This window comes from Symphalangus syndactylus, chromosome 15 (genome assembly GCF_028878055.3).
Source record: "Symphalangus syndactylus isolate Jambi chromosome 15, NHGRI_mSymSyn1-v2.1_pri, whole genome shotgun sequence".
NCBI classification, from domain to species: Eukaryota; Metazoa; Chordata; class Mammalia; order Primates; family Hylobatidae; genus Symphalangus; species Symphalangus syndactylus.
In genome coordinates this window covers 14549552-14563236 of record NC_072437.2, presented here as the reverse complement: position 1 = coordinate 14563236, position 13685 = coordinate 14549552, and positions in this window count along the sequence as shown.

The window sequence follows — 13685 nt, the reverse complement described above, 5'->3', positions numbered from 1 at the left end:
TTTTTTTTTTTTTTTTTTTTTTTGAGACGGAGTCTCGCTCTGTCGCCCAGGCTGGAGTGCAGTGGCGCGATCTCGGCTCACTGCAAGCTCCGCCTCCTGGGTTCACGCCATTCTCCTGCCTCAGCCTCTCTGAGTAGCTGGGACTACAGGCGCCCGCCACGACGCCCGGCTAATTTTTTGTATTTTTAGTAGAGACGGGGTTTCACCGTGGTCTCGATCTCCTGACCTCGTGATCCGCCCGCCTCGGCCTCCCAAAGTGCTGGGATTACAAGCGTGAGCCACCGCGCCCGGCCAAATCATCTACTTTTTAAACTGAAAGCAGCTAGTTTAATTGAAATAAGAATACCTACACTATGATATCCACACTATGCGGACAAATTCCCAAGCCTTATCTTTAATATTTCCCCGTAGTTTTTCTAAGGTATACTTAGGTTATGTTAAACTCCCAAATGCATAAATATCCTTAAAATAAATTGTGTCTCATGTATCATTATCATATTATCTAAATACTAAACTAATGGATTTGTGTAACTCACAAGTAAATACAGTAAAAAAATTTTAAACGTGTTTATTCAGTTGGGAGAGTTACTTTGAGAGCTGAATGAGTATTTGTACTCATTAATTTTAGTATATTTTAGGTGCATATACTATTTATCATGAGTACTCATTTCTGTTTTTTCTTTTTTAAACACGTACTTAAATTCTCTCACAAAATTAAGACTAATAAGTAAGTTATACATTATTTCCAATGTTTAATGTAAGTTATAAAAGTAGGGTTCTTTTTTACTAAAATTGAGGGAATGGAAGTTTCAAAAGAACCAAATTTGTTTGTAAGCTGTAGGTTAAAATATAGCATCAGAATCTTTTGAACTAAAGAAAACTTTAGGGAGAAGCTATTTGAACAATTTTAACAGATTTAATTTAATTTAATTTAAATTAACAGATTAACATTTAACATGAATAACACGAAAAAAATGTGTTGAGTACTATGTCACCAGGCAATAGTAGGAATATAATCCTGTTTTCACATTAAATTCTGATAATATTTACCCACTTCTTTAACCTGATGGTATGGTTTTGATAGCACTATCACTGAGATACATATTTACCTTGTAGAAATATGACAAGCTTTGAGATTGTATCTGTAATTCTTTTTCCTCTACCACTTATTAATCTCTGTCCTAGAAGCATTAATATGTAATGTGTGTACATGTGTGTATGCTCTGTGTGCATGTGTGTGTGACAGAGTGTGCACATCATTTTACATGTGTAATTTTAAAAACGGATTATGTAGTTTTAAAATGTTTTAGGCTTCTATCCTCCTGTAGCCAAAAAATAAAAATAAAATTCTAACACTACAAAATTTGGAGGAACAAAGCTCTGGACAGAAATATTCTAAAATCTAACCCTTGATCAATTTCATTGGCTTCATTTAACAATACAACATATTTTAGAAACATAGAAGTACAACTTATTAATAAAGAAAACTCTTAATAAGAATGTTTCTGATTTATCAAAACATATTTTAGAATCTTGCATTTTGGTACTTATTTCAGGAATTTTCTAAAATCATTTTTTAAAGAAGCTTAAGGGAGAAATGTACTTAATTTATAATGAGAATACTTTGTTAGTTATGAAAATATCTCACAAAATATTGCCATATATAAGAAACTAAAAACTTCCATTCCGCAATGGAGTTTGATTCTCTGAGATTTAATTGAGATTGTAATACTCAACTTAGATCGTAAATCTGATTTGATCAACATTATAGAAATCATCTGCTAATACTACAAGAATAAATAAAAACTAGAGAGACCAATGATAGGATGGCTGTTAAGTACTTGCATGATTACTGATGGGTCTGTGGGATTCCTAAATCAGACATCCTTTTTTAGTTTAATTGAATATGGATTCAGAGGATGGCATTATATAAATTCTTATATCATTATGTCCCAATAATCTCAGATTTAAATATGAATATACAGTATTTAAGTTTAAAATGCACTGTATATCCTTTTATTAAAGTAAGACAACCTTTCTCAAGAAATTAGAGATCAGTAGGTATCAATGTAATAAAATCAAATTTGTAAAAACAAAGAAGTAATAAAAGTGTTGATCTAAAAAAGTGAACCAACTAAATGTTTATTACTAAAAGGTAAGTCCATAATGGCAGAGAAATAATATCCTTCTACTATTTTTATGTGCTGTTTTCCTGTCTCCTCTCAGGGTTCATCAATTTTAACATGTTTGTGGTTATTTTAAAAAAAAATAGTTTGCTGGTCAATTGTCTAAACCTAATACCCATCAAAGAGAATTGCGAATAATAAAATTATCTAAGAGAAAAGGGCTAACACGGCTGATTATTAACATAGTTTCTCAGTTAACTGGCAACACTGAAGACCAACATTTCATGCAATTGTCAGGAATTAGGTTCTCCCCTTTACTATCATTGAGTCACACTTGAAAGCTTAGTCAAATAAAATGATATTTATGAAAAACTGTTTGGGAGATATAAAATTAACCCCATCCTAGCTGTTTCCACACGATTCTTGGATGAAGTCAGATCATCAGAGAGCTGCATATCTGGACATCATTCAATGTCCTTCCACTTTCCTTTTTCCAAAAAGCGTTTTGCTAAGTTGGAGTTTGTAATGATGTCGTTGCTTTGTCTGGAAGGATATTTTAAGAAATAATTACAAGAAGATGTTTCTAAAGATGATATTCATTATGTCGCACAGTGTTCTCCTTAGGAGAGTAGATTTGAAAATTATTTTCTGTAATATTTATAGCAGGACTCTTTCATTTCCTATTAAATGGCTTGCTTTTCACCCAGGGACTCTGATTTTGGTCGCTACATTTTCCAGTCTGCACTGCTAAATTTTTGGAGTTGAAGTTGAAGCTCCTTGTTTGGAAGGGCAGTGATGTCACAGACAAACTTTGTGGATTGACTTTGCTCCTGGATTCTTTTTTTTTTTTAATTCATTTTCACTCGCCTCATTTTTCTACCTTTCAAAGCATATTTTATCTTCCTTTGTAAACTGTAAAGCAAACTACTTTTTTAGGAAAAGGCTAAATTAAAAGGCAGAAATACATCAAAGAATATGAAGGAGCACAAAAATTGTAAAGCCTAAATATGTGTGATTTTGTTCTGCATTTCAGAATAGTACTGTTTTTCCTGTACTTGTTTTCTCTGTGAGTACTTTCCAATCAATCACAACTTCAGTCACACCTAAGCCTGTGTTTGTGAAGCACTGGCAATTTACCTGATTTAATTTCATCAATGGAAACAGCCAATCTTGATAATTCAGCCTCCTAATTTGTCTATATTGATGAAATTAACTGACACATTGCCAAATTCTTCCCCTCCTTTTTCTTCCTTTGTTTTAGGAAATTCAAAAGAAAAGAGAAGGAAAGAAGAGAGAGAAATAGAAAGAAAAAACTTAAACTTTTCTCTTCAGGCTACAGATATTACTGAAGCACTTGGCAAATAGGATGCAGAGAATCTGTAAGTTTACCGGCATTTTTGCTAAAGATTGTGGACATAGGCCACCTAATTGAATTGTCACCATAATATGACACATTAGAGAAGAGTATAGACTCTGTGAACAAAACTCAGAGGGTCCCATTCCCATCTGTGTGTGTGTGTGTGTGTGTGTGTGTGTTCCATTAATTGTTCATAACTATTTGCTCTGAAGTGAAGAACACGTATAAAGTCGTGTAACATGGATACCATTAATCCAGTTTGAAGGGAGATTAAACTCATGTTGAGGTAGGCATGTGGGGTTGTTTGAGACGGACAAAGACACAGAAAGCTGATATGCCATGAGATGTGGCACAAATTGATTTATCACTATCAGGTAAGTTACTGTCAGTCAAATATTGTGAAATTGAAAAAAAAAAACAAAAATAAGCAAATTTAAAAATAACTGAGCTTCTCATTTAGTGCAGGAGAACCTTTCAGGTTAACTGTTTTCATCTTTTTTAAAGTGGTTACAATTCCATAAATTGTAGATAACCGATTGCAGTTTAAATGACACCTGCCCATAGAAATGCAAATGAATTCTGTCCCCGGAAGTAACTACAGATTCCTGGACAACGACCCCAATCTCCATGGAAAAAGCCAGTTTTGCATCATTTTGTAAATTCAACATTCCTGATTTACCTATATATGTGTTTATTTTGAATTTCGAATTCTACCTTGAATTGAGTGTAGCATCATACTCATTTCTTCATTAGTTGAAGAGTTAAATAAAATATTTGACCATTCATTTGATATTCATATGAGTATCATGATATTACCTTTTTAAAATAGTTACTCTTTAGTGTCAATACATTTTGTGTTGAATAATGCTCCTCTTCATAATTCTTAAATATGTTTTAGGGATATGTAATGGCATTATAGCAGAGATTCATTTCAACCATCACTTTGTAAGTAACTATGTTTTCTATGTAAGAGCATCTAGTTGTGAAGAGTCAATGGATTTCATGATAGATGTATGTTATAAAATTATATCTTAAAACATAGCACTCAGTGCTTCAATTGAATGTTGAATGGGTCTTTTCGTCAATTTATTTTATAGTCCAGTGGTATTAAAGAAACTTTAAGGACTGAAGTCACGATGATTAGTGGCACATAAGTGCTCAAGAGAAGGCTTAAGGGAGAGAACACCTGGGCAGGAGAGCATGGCCGTATGAACTCAGAGCTTCAGTAAAACAATTAATGTTTTCTTTAAAAGTGTTAGAGTACAAAGACCAGACTTCAGGAAAGATACATAAATTGACATTCTGACCAAAAATGGACTTTATTTACCTTCTTGCCAATGGTGGCTATGGCCCATTTTCTGAATCTTTATGAAGTGATAAGGCAAAACATATATCATTGCTCGTAGTAGCCTTCTTTTGGTTACCAGAGATGGCCATCATTTCATATGTTTTGATTATTTGTATACATTCTGTATTTTCTCTGTTTATATCTTTGTTCATTTTAAAAATCAAGACTTAATTCTTTGTGTTCTTCTTTGAGTAGCTATCAAAAATCTAAGCCTTTGGCCGGGCGCAGTGGCTCATGCTTGTAATCCCAGCACTTTGGGAGGCCGAGGCGGGCGGATCACGAGGTCAGGAGATCGAGACCACGGTGAAACCCCGTCTCTACTAAAAATACAAAAAATTAGCAGGGCGTGGTGGTGGGCGCCTGTAGTCCCAGCTACTCGGAGAGGCTGAGGCAGGAGAATGGCGTGAACCCGGGAGGCGGAGCTTGCAGTGAGCCGAGATTGTGCCACTGCACTCCAGCCTGGGCGACACAGCGAGACTCCGTCTCAAAAAAAAAAAAAAAAAAAAAAAAAAATCTAAGCCTTTACAGCACTGAGTATGTATACTGCCCTCACATCAGTAGTCTCTTGGTGATATTATTAGTGCTCTGTCGTAACTGCTGGAGATAGAGCACAGCTAATTTTCATTAAAAGAGTTTGGCAATCTCAATTGATTAGCTCCACATCTTCTTTTTAATAAATCCAAACTCTTTATTTCTCCTATCATCAAACTTGTCAAATAACCACCCTTCATTTCTTCACTTGCCTTGATGCCCCAGCCCCTGCCATCTGATTTTTGTTAGCGCACCACTAAAATTCCTCTCTGGAAGAAGCCTTTCATGACCTTTCAAATACAACAGGTATTTGTCTGTTCTTACATTTAAACTCTACATGCTCAGATTCCGTTGCCAAAACTTTCCCTGGGCCCCTCGTTACATCTTTTAAAGGTCATTTTCTCCCTTGATTCCATCTTCAGCCCACAACTACTCTTATGTTACTGCAGCAGGCAGGGGCTTGGCATAGAATATTCAGCACAAGGTCACTGCTTTTTAACCAATGAGGAATATTTAATGAAGGTACTGTCTACAAAGGGGCAGGCAGGATTTAGGGGAATCAGCTGGAGATGGCTCAAAACTATAGAGCTAGCAACAGTTGGAAGACCTCATCATCCCTTGACCTGAAGCAGCTAAGCAGACTCTAGAAGCAGCTGTGTGAAGAGGTGCACCTGCTGCAGCTGTGGCCTTTGACTGAGGATGACCCTCAACCTGCAGTTACCCCTTGACCCAGCAGAAAGGAAGCTGGGAAAACAAAACCTGTTTTCACCTTCCTGGGTCCCTGATTTTCTCTCTGTGCCTCCTCTAGATGGTGCTTACCAAAAACCTGAGGACGGAAGAGTCCACTGGTGCAGTCCACTGGGCTCAGGGTGCTCTGGTGCCCAGACTACATTAAAGGTCAGATATGAAGGGCAAATAGAAGACAAGAAGAGGAACAACCTGCACTCGCTAGATGTTCTCATCCATCATTGTTGTCATCCATCCAACGACAGCCCACACGATGATGACATTGACACTAATTTGTAGGCCAGCAGTTTCCAAAGCTGGCAGTTTCTTATAATCGCCTGGGGAGTCTTTTTTTTAATGAAAAAAAAATTCAGGCGCACATCCCCATAAATTTTAATTTAATCAATCTGCAGTTGGGCCTGAGATTTAGTCATTTTAAGCAGTAAGTTTCCTAATGTGTAGTCAGAATTGAGAACCAGTTTTAGATTATATATCATTTCAAACTCACATATGCTATGGCCTACTAAAAATCTCCACCTACATTTCCCATATGCATTTCAAGCTATATATGTACAAAATAAATGTTTTACTTTTCTCAAATGCATTTCCCCTGATATTGTTACATTTTAATCTTAGCCATTGACAGTGCTGTCTAGCTAGGTACTCAAGATCAAAGCCAAAGATTCACAATGCTGTAACCTTTGTTTGCTGTTCTCTGCATCTGCTAAATTCTTTCTTACTCTTTGAGCTGTATTTCCCTCTTTTTTGGATAAATGAACTCCTACTCTGCCATTAAAATGCGGCTGTCATTTTGAAACTTTCACAACTACTCTTTTCACGACAACTCATAGGACATCTTCGAACTTTTATTTCAAGGTATTTTATACACAAGCAATACTTCCAAAAGTATAACTAAATATCTCATTTACCCCACAGTAAGTTATAAAACAAATTTCAGCAGGTTAAAAATCACTGGCATTAAAAAACTGGCATTAATGCTGATTGATATTAATGTTGAAATAAGGAAGATTGCTAAGTTTGAATTTATAAAAGTACTAAAAACTACTATTTTTATCTATTTTGTAGTATGTCATAATGTGATTATATGTACATCTTTTGCTATAGGTAAAAACACTACTGCTGCTATAATTTTTGAAATGTCACTCTTCTAGACTGTGAGACAAAGAAAGAGAAGGGAAAAGAACACTGTGGGAGCAAAGGAGCTAGGGAAGGGTCCACGGGCTCCTGTGTCCCGGTGAGTCCACCCCACACCCCTCACAGTTCGCTATTACCCAGTGGCCTGTGGGACATTCGCTCTTTCCTTTGCTTTCACTTTCATTGTGACTATGAAAAAGAAAATGAAAATATAAACATCATTATAAAAAATGCATCAAGCCCATTTATGCATCTTCTCTACACTGGCTTTCTGAAACAGATGGGAGAGAACACGGCATTCTTCCTCCTTCACACTGAAATGCTGGCCAATTTCCCAGATTTCCACTATAAGTCCAATATAGGACTAGAAGCCTTAGATATATGTAGCATTTTTTGAAACTAACACTTCAAATATGCAAATTTCATGTATGTTTATAAATATATTTATATATAATGTTATCGATAATACATTATAATATAATTAAATATGTTAACATGTAAACAATATTAATGGAAGGTTGTTCAATGGGTGTAGAATCTCAGTTTTGCAAGATAAAAATGTTTTAGCAATCTGTTCCACTGCAATATAAACACAGTGAACATGACTGAACTTAATACTTAAAAGTACTTAAGATAATAAATTTTATATTATGTATTTTATCATAATTAAAAGTTAATTATCTAATTAATAAATTTTGAACAAAAGACATGTTAGCATACATTTTTTCAAAACATTTCTAAACTAGTTAAGTATCTAATTCATTGCTCCAAACATTTCTGTGTTTATCTTATATGTTTTGTTGTGTATATTTTAATATATTGTGTTATACTATGTTTTCTGTGTCTCTCTATGTTCTCTCTTTTAGGACTTCACATCGATTTGTTGTGTCAGTAACTGTTCTTTGATTTTAGTAATCCCAACACTTAGTGCAGTGCATGCTATGAAACTGACCCTCAAAAAATTCCTGGGTTAAGTGAAGAAATGAATGAATGAATCAGGTTAAAAATATCAATCAATCTACCTTACAGACTTCTAGAAACATAGTTCCTAAAATAACTGTGTGAGGTAATGCATATGTTAATTAACTCAATTTAGCCATTCCACAATGTATATATTTTAAAACACCGTGTTGTGCAAGATAAATACATACAATTTTATTTGTCAATTAAAAACAAATAAAACAAATAAATTGACAAAAAGAAGAAGCATAGCTCCTAACTGCTGGTTAATTTGACACTGTATCATTGTGATTTCAGCCCATATAAAGGTGTTATTAATAAAAATTACTATCCACAAACCCCAGGGGGACCTAAAAAGACTGTTCGGTAATTAACAGATGTTCCCACAATGTCCTGTTGTTTACGAAGGTAACTGTTTCTACAATTAAATACTGAACACACACTCCAGGCATTTTTCCAGGTGGTTTTACACACACTCTACTTGCTAATCTAATCTTTTTGTTTGTTTGTTTTTGTTTTATTTTTTTAGATGGAGTCTTGCTCTGTTGCTCAGGCTGGAGTGTAGTGGCGTGATCTCAGCTCACTGGGACCTCCGCCTCCTGGGTTCAAGCAATTCTCATGACTCAGCCTCCCAAGTAGCTGGGAATACAGGCGCATGCCACCATGCCTGGCTAATTTTTTTTTTTTTTTGGTATTTTTTTAGTAGAGACGGGGTTTCACCATCTGGCCCAGGCTGGTTTCAAACTCCTGATCTTGTGATTCGCCTGCCTCTGCCTCCCAAAGTGCTGGGATTACAGGTCTGAACCACCGTGCTTGGCCACTAATCTTTACGTCAATCCTTGGAGGTAAGCATTCTCTTCCTCACTTTTCAATTGAGGAAATTAAGGCCCAGAAAAGAAATGTCCAAAGTCATACAATCAAGTATGTCATTGAAATTTTCTAAATTTTCATGTAAACATGCAGAAAGTGCATAGTCACCTTGATGAAGTTTTCAAAGTAAACCCATCAGTATAGCTAGAATTAGATCAGGAATTAAAACATCTTCATCACCTAGAAACTTCCCTCCTGCCCCAGCCTGGGTACACTAACCGCCAAAGGTAACCACTGACTTTTCTCACTGTAGAATAGTTTTGCTTGTATTTGAAATTTGAATAAAAGTTCTTATAGAGAATGTAATCGTAAACAGTCTGGCTTTATCCACTCAAGGAGTTTTGAGTTTCATCCATGTTGCTTGGTGTAGCAATAATCTACTCATTTTAATTGTGGTCTAGAATTCCATTTTATGGATATACCAAAATCCATCCATTCTACCGTTGATTGACATTTGAGGTTTTTCCCATTTGGAGCTATTCCAAATAATGCCACCATTAACATTTTGTACAAATCTATGGTACACATATTTACAAATTTCTGCTGGAATGAAATCATAGGTTGTAAAAGATCTTGGAATTTAGTTCATTCATTTTTACTCAATTCCAGGGCTCTTTGACAAATCTGTGGCATATCATTAGGTTGTACTAAATCCTTTTAGTCATTTTGCCATTCAACCATTTATTTATTGTATATATGTGTGTGTATGTGTGTATATATATGAATGTGCCCATACACATGTATATATGTGTATTTATACACATGTGTACGTGTGTGTCCATACACATGTATATATGTGTATATATACACGTGTGTATGTGAGTGTGCGTCCATACACATGTATATATGTGTATGTACATATATATATGTGTGTGTGTGCATGTGTATGTATACACATGGTTGGGGAAAGAAAGAGAGAAAAAATAATTAATAAAGTTTGTTATGCACCAGGCACTCATACTGTGCAGGTCCTGGTGATAGGATGAAGACCACCTGGAGCTCTTTCTTACCTTCATGGAATTATAATCCAATAGTTTGATTCACTGCAGTTAACCTAGACGAAAAAAATAAAAACAGGTTAATATTTCTAAATTTCCTATATACATTCACAGAGCCAACTGAATTAGCTTCAATAAATTGAAATGACCAAAAAAGTTAATCACATTATAATTTCTTGCATTCATATAAGTTGGACTATTCTATTTACTCCCTGTTACTATACCCAAGGCTAGTGTTTATGTCAGAAAGGTTCCCCGGGGCAAATAATCTCTCAAAGCCAAGAATCTGAGTATTATGGATTGCCAATGATTCAGTGTTCCTTTAACATCTTATGGAGGCCGCAAAACACATGTGGTAGAAAGTCGACGCTGGCCAGGAGACTCACAATGACCAGATTTGATCACAGTTCTGTCACAGCCATTGTGCACCATCTTTCATTACCGGCTAGAACTTTCTGGGGCTGTTTCCAGTGTAAAAAAGGGACTGATCCACGTGAAGTACAAGGGCTTTTCAAGCTCATGTACTTTAGATTTGGTTTATACCTGGCAATTCTGGCATTATTTGAATTGTGGTGCAAAAAAATCCACTTTTAGGAAAACTGTTTACAATACCCCAATAAAGTCCTTTAAGAGAACATCTGATTGGGTTCATTGTACAACACACTGCTTTATATTTTTAAAGTGCAATAAATTCTAGTAGTTTTCTTTAGTAGGTAAAAATCCGTATTTACCTTTTAGTTCATCTATTTAATATAGACAGTGAAGGTCTAGTAAACAGTTTCTAGGTTTTCTTACTAATCTGCTTCATTATTTTGTCATGATTTAGTAAAAATCCCTCAATAAATGCTATAAACGTTAGATGGACAAGGAAGACCAACCAAAAATTATAATAGCTATGGCACACACACACACACACACACACACACACACTCACAAATAGTGGATCTAATTCCGTGTCTTCCGCTCTCATACAACAGGATTTTTCCTGCATATTTTTTACTCCATCTTCACTCAATTAAAAAACACATTTCTGGAGCATTTAGTGTGAGTTGCTATTTATGCCAGTCAATAATTCACATCATCTGCAAAAAATATGTTTGTATCCTTTCTACACCCGTTAGAGATGAAAGGAAGGAATTTATGTGCTAAAATGGCTTCATGTACCCAAATCATGCAAATTCTCTAAGCCATTTCCTAAGATTTGCAGATGTGTAAATTGCATCTTTCTTTTAAAGAGTAGGTATACAACGGTATGAATCTCAAATCAGTTTTTGTTCCACCTCATAGTTCTTCAAATGATGAGAACTGATTTATTATTGAGGCATTGTCAAACTCTGAATGGAGTCTAATCTTCCATTTTAATCTTTTATGAGGCAACTGGGTAAAAAGAATTACAAATGCAAACGATGTGTGTCAGTATACGTATGCACACACACTTACATAATATCAGCATATATGTCACATTAATGGGGATTAGATCTCATGGAGCACCAGAGTGTCTTGAAAAAACCTCTGAATGGTGACACTGAATAGGAAAAGGACTGCATTTAATAAAATCAGGACAACATGGCAAAATGTACACAGTGTCTGATACACAGAAAACACTCAATAAAGTGTTTTTCTTCTCCCATAAAATCATAGGAGCATTGTCTCTCTGAGCTTACAGCTATAGAATAAAGATGGGATGTTTTAAATTGTTAGGTTATTTGTGTCTATTTTATTGTATTGATTTTTATACAGTATTAGTATAACCACTTTACCCATTTGAGAGGAAATTGCCTTTCCAAGACACTAAAGATGCATTTAATTCTATGGAAGAAATGTTATTCCAACTGATGTCCTCGTGTCTTGGAAACAAACTGTTACTTTTCCTTTTCAGTGAGTTTATGGTAGTCTTTTAAAAAATCACATTAGTGGAAATATGTATGTATATATACATTATCTATATAAAATATATATTATATATAAATTATATATTTTATAATATATACAAATTTTATATATAATATATAAATTATATAATTTCCTCATTTATATAATATATATAATATAATTATATAAATTATATATAATATAATTATAAATTATAAATATATAAATTACATATAATATATAATTTATAATATATAATTTTATATAACTCTATATAATATATAATATATTCCTTTATAAGAATTTCTTCATATATAAAGAAATATATATTCATATATAAAGAAATTTTATTTATATATATAATTCTATCATTATGTAAATATCTCTATCTATCTATCTATCTATCTATCTGTAATGCTTTGGGGTTTAAAAGCCATGCCAGTGGAAAATAATAATAGCATCATGTCTGAATAGAAGTATGATAAATGCTGTGTGTGGTTGTAATAGATGTGAAGATGGATATAGATAAACTCTGACTTCCCAGTGGCCACCCTGGCTGATGCAAAAGACCATAAATCCTTTGTTTTTGTAAAGGAAGAATCAAAGTGCTCTGGAATTTATTTTAACCTTTTTCACATTTTCTGAGTAGTTCTTTTATTCTTCTCCCAAATATTCATTTACACTGTTTAGCAACTTTCTGAAGCATGAATAAAATTCGTAAAGCTGATAAGAAGCACTGGAATTCTCTATCTGTAACTTGAACAAGATTTGGGTTGAACCTTTGACAGGGCACATTGAATGGCTTGTATTTGGTGAGTTTTCTCTGCTACTATTTCCTGAAGGGTTTTTTAAGTTTCTCCAGGTGTGCCCCTGGCAGGGATCAGGAAGCAGGAGCAATGGACAGGCAAGAGACACTGCTGAGGTGCACTGAACCTTCTCCAGATGGCCTCCCTCCTCTCCTCTGAGACACAGTGTAATAATACCTTATAGATAGAAAGTCTGAGGCAACATCATGGAAGCTGAGTCCCCAGCACCTGGGAAGTCTGGGAAGAATGATGGAGAGAGAGGAGCAAGGAAAGAGAGAGGGGAAGGTAGGAGCTGGAGACTTCAAAGAAATGCCGAGGCTCTCCCTGTAACTTTTTGGCAATGGTTCTTGGGCAGCTCTTGCTCCTGGAATTTGAACTGTAACAACTTTGGCATTAGGTGTAGAATGTAATTATCTCTTATGGAATGTACATCAGAATATCAGTAATAAACTGAGTAATTTTAAAGTCACTCATTTTTTGCTCATTTCTGCTGATATCTTGATATGGTTTGGCTGTGTCCCCACCCAAATCTCATCTTGAACTGTAACTCCCACAATTCCCACCTGTTGTGGAAGGAACCTGGTAAGAGGTAACTGAATCATGGGGCAGGTCTTTCCTGTGCTGTTCTTATGATAGTGACTATGTCTCATGAGATCTGATGGTTTTAACAAACAGGAGTTTCCCTGCAAACGTTTTCTGTCTTTGCCTGCTGCCATCCATGTAAGACGTGACTTGCTCATCCTTGCCTTCCACAATGATTGTGAGGCCTCCCCAGCCACGTGGAACTGTGAGTGTCTTAAACCTCTTTCTTTTGTAAATTGCCCAGTCTCAGTCTTTATTAGCACCATGAAAACAGACTAATACATATCTACACCATTCCTCAATATCTATCTCATAGCAGAGACTCCCAATATTTTTCTTTGAAAGATGTGAATT